The sequence below is a fragment of the Ambystoma mexicanum genome, chromosome 2p, assembly GCF_040938575.1.
Source record: "Ambystoma mexicanum isolate Mex_15411 chromosome 2p, UKY_AmexF1_1, whole genome shotgun sequence".
Taxonomy (NCBI): Eukaryota; Metazoa; Chordata; class Amphibia; order Caudata; family Ambystomatidae; genus Ambystoma; species Ambystoma mexicanum.
Genome location: NC_090923.1, coordinates 1,208,424,304 through 1,208,428,518, shown reverse-complemented (window position 1 = coordinate 1,208,428,518; position 4,215 = coordinate 1,208,424,304). Strand labels below are relative to the sequence as shown.

Genomic DNA, 4,215 nt, shown 5'->3' with positions numbered 1-4,215 from the left:
TGTGCATCACTTTCGAATGATGTCCCTTGGAGGTGGGGTCAAGTGATGTCATCAGAGGTCAAGGGTTGTGTGATGTCACTTCCACTGCCCCAGGCATTTTGGTGAAATGATGTCCCAGCTAGTACTCTGCATTGTCAATTACTTTTAGGAGCCGCAAATCCAGATCCCGTAAAACGTCTTCAAATAGGCATTGCGCTTGGAGTGTGAAAAGTGGTTTTACTTAAAAGCATAAAGAAAAAACAGAGCGAAAGCAGGAAATGACAGAGCACACGCAGAACATGTCTGCATGACGATAACAGTATTATTATTTACTGGAACATTATCTGACATCCCTGCAACCTTCTACTATTTTTGGCCATTGTGTTTACATTTCTAAAGGCATTTCAGTGAGGGCTGGGCCTTGTCTGCGATGACAAGAACAAAAAACGTCTCACGGGTGCCCTGTGAGCCCGTCTCCAGTCTGAAGAATGGGGGAGAAATAGAAATGAAGCAACAACTAAAGGAATGCCGGATATGCCCCGCCCCCACCGCCCTGACAATGCATTTTCTGTTCACTGAGCCAAACGCTGTAAAAACATAATGCGTCCATTCACAATGGGAGGCTTTGGGGATTCATACAATTATTAAAAAGAATACACCCGTAGGGCACCTGGAGAGGACACGGAAATCCCTTCCCTCGATAAAACCGAGGTGCGACATTAAAGGGCCTATTGCAAGTCTCCGTTTGATAGCGAGTACAATACTAGCGTGTGGAGGGTGCAATAAAGTTTACATGGATACACAGTGACTCAGTTGATTTGAAACTATGAAAGCTAAGTTTTAGTATTCACTGGCATCGGGTGAGCTGCGCTGCGTGGTCTGTTTGTCACCTTCACGCTCCCGCGCTGATCCCAACCACCATTAGGTGGCGCAGGCGTGTGGTCTGTGTCACCTTTGTTAGATCTTAATCGGGCCCCAGGCCGCCCTATAGCACACACATGCACCTGTATACAAAGACACACAGACACGTCTTAACACGTCGGGGTCCCAGCCGCAACTGCCTCACACAGGCTTCCCATTTATTCTCTGCACATTCGTGCGAGCCAGAACGAGGCACGCGCATGCGTATGGCTACGCATATTACTCCGTAATAACCTTTGCGTTCTTGCACTGATCCCAAACCCGCCATCAGGTCCCCTTGCGCAGGCGTGCTATCGGCAGTGGTCGAAGTGTACAAAAAGAAGTAGTGGAGCTATGTTTCCTGCTAGTCTGCCCCACTCTCCACAAACCCCATCGCTGAGCCCCCTCCCACACACAGTCCAAACCCCCAAACAAACACACCTATTATTTAAGGGAATGTTAAGTGCACTGCACTGAAGTGCAAGCTTCAACTTCTTCCTACACTTTTATTTTAAAACTAAACCGTTCCGGAACGGTTTCTTTTTAAAATAAAAGTATGGGAACAGTGAAGCTTCAAAATAAAAAGTATAGGAGCACCGCTCCCGACCACTCCCGCCCACTTCGACCTCTGGCTATCGGGCGGCTTGCATGGTGGCAAGGACGGAAAGCTCAGTGATTTACTGAGCAGACACTACACCACCGCCTGTCTTTTTGTTGGTTTCATAAAGTTCGTATTGGGTGAACCCCACTGGTCTGGATTTCTTCCTTACAGAGCAACCTGTGGTGCTAGACTGATGACTGCCTTCACCCTCCTCCACCGGTGCGGGGATGGTGCCTTGTCCTGGGGGCTCTTCGCTGTGGTGGCATGCTCTCAAGTCTGGTTCTTCCCGGCGTCTTGGACATTATAAACCGCTACTGTGATTCAGACCCTTGGTGTTTATGATTCAGATTCCTGGTTCCTCGATTTGCAGGGTGCAATTCCCTGCAATGGGAGAGATGTGGGTTGCCCCACGCAATCAGGTTACCCAACTTCTTTGCACGGTACGCGCTCTACGGTACAATGCATCTCTACACATATTCCACACCTTTCAGATCAAGAAGCATTTCAAACCGCGACTACACTCTCAACCAGAGGAATTGGAGTAATGAGGCACATCCTCAGTGTCGCAAACACTGAAAAGAGCAGGGTAACTCTAGCCTCCGGACCAGAGTATTATAATAACATCAAGAAACAGAAAAGATATGTCCAGAGCAAAGTATATTTAGAAAAAATGTATCCAAATTTATTAAAGAAGATACAAAAATTGAAAACTGGTGAATAAATCACACAAAATTATTGTACACTAATCATTTTAACATAACAAAACAGCAGCAACAATATGCCGAAAATCGGCTAAAACTTCATCACTCATAATCAACATACCCAGTTCATTCATACGCACACAACTCATCATACCGTGGCACTCATCCAAAGAACTAAAAAACACCAAAAAACATGCTAAAAACCAATGGGGAAGAGGAATTCATAACTAATCCCCATAATAACACACATTATTGCAGTGTTTTACAAACAATAGAAATAATTCACAACCAATATATTGTCAGGGTGGATAGAAAAAACAGATGCAAAGATCACATCCCTGTAAAAAAATTTTCTCTCGACCGGTTTCGACGTGTAGTAATGGTTAACTGAACGTCTTCTTCAGGAGGTGGATGTTACCATTCTGCAAAACAAATACGCAAAAGGGACTATAAGCTACTACATGAAAAGGTCTTTGCCGACTGCTTATAACATACAATTAAAAAAGAGAAACAGGACTGCTGGCTAGCAGCCTGAATTATTCAAAACAATTTAGGAACCGCGTATACCATAATACAAATAAGCATACACGGCCCCCGCTACAACAGCTGTGTAAACCAGAGCAAAAGGGTAAGTGACTCCCAAAAGAGAACCGTGCAAGATGAGAGGGAACCTTCAGGACCATGGTGAATCGGCAACAAGAATGTGTATATATAATATAATAATATATATCTGAATCTCACTGGCAATATCTGTGTCTAAAAAAGGACTAATAGTGGACTAACCTGATGAAAACCTTACTACTGCAACAATCTATGCAGTGTAGTGTGGCCAGTCACACGAAACAATTCAGGACTGAAACATAACCTGAAACAAGAAACAAGACCAGAATGCACTAGGTCAGGTGAATGAAAAACCTAAATTCAAAGTAGAGTGTCTATAACTGAGGCAAAAGTACTAATATCTCACCTGAAGGGCGCCCCATGCAGTTTAAGATGATCCAGCAATACATGTATTTGAAAAGTGAAGAGGCAGCGCCACTTAGCCTTAGCCTTCAACGCCGTCTGCAAATCACTGCAAAAAATGGCACAAGAGCTCCATTACAATGCTAAATGGCAAGCAGTGACCCACGGCTTACCAGAATACAAGGGCACTGCATAAAATGCATCTAAAGAACACCAATAGAATGGGAGGCAGCCGACGGACAACCACACCATTCTAAGGAATCCAAAAGGTGTTTAAATATAAATATAAAGACACGAAAAGCCCAATAAATCAGATGGCACTACGAGCACAATTGAAATAAGAAGGTAAACTTAAAGGCAAATGACAGCAATCTAAGATAAACGGTGCTATATTTAAATATAAACACACGAAGTGCCAAATAAATCAATTAGAACGGCTCGTACGATTAAAATGTGATAGCGAGCTCAAAGGACAACAAACAGCAGTCTAAAGGGCGGCGCTGCAAAGTTAATTGTGCAGAAGGCTGTAGCTGAAGAGCTATTAACATTGCAGGAAGGCTGGCCACACGCTTACCTGCAAGACGGTTGTTGTATAATGAAATTGTCCAGCAGAAAGAGAGACCAGATGGTAATCTCTTAGTTTCAAACTAATTGCAAATACGAAACGCTACGCATGCGTGTAGGGACCTGCAAGGAGTGACTGGCTACAGCCAATAGTACACAGAAGCCTTTTTTAAAAAGCAAAGCTAAAAACTGACTGCGCATGTCAGCAAGTGCTGCCAGTAAAGACATTCCACAAGCAAAGCAAAGCGCAAATAATGCAGCCCAAATTAGAAAAGAATAATAATGAAGGGCGCCGCTGTTGATAGAAAAAATAATAATAAGTAAACACTAAAAATAAATATATATCAGACAAAAAACAGCGTAAATAAATTTTGGGCTGCCGTCACCATACTAAGTGAATTCTGGGAGTTGTAGTCCAATATAGGCGTGGTGTACAATCCAATAGTTTACTAGTTGGTTCTAAATATTACAGAACCATGTAACGAGCACCATATCTCTAAGCAATTC

General features: G+C 43.4%; 1 long non-coding RNA gene across 1 annotated transcript; it reads right to left on the bottom strand.

Moving 5' to 3' along the window:
• Positions 1-2,124: 2,124 nt before the first annotated feature.
• LOC138566021 (uncharacterized) lies at positions 2,125-3,791 on the bottom strand. The gene is made up of 4 exons (XR_011301789.1): positions 3,719-3,791; positions 3,149-3,253; positions 2,965-3,046; positions 2,125-2,603 (listed from the first exon to the last, which is right to left on the bottom strand). It is a non-coding gene; the product is annotated as an uncharacterized lncRNA (long non-coding RNA).
• Positions 3,792-4,215: the final 424 nt, after the last annotated feature.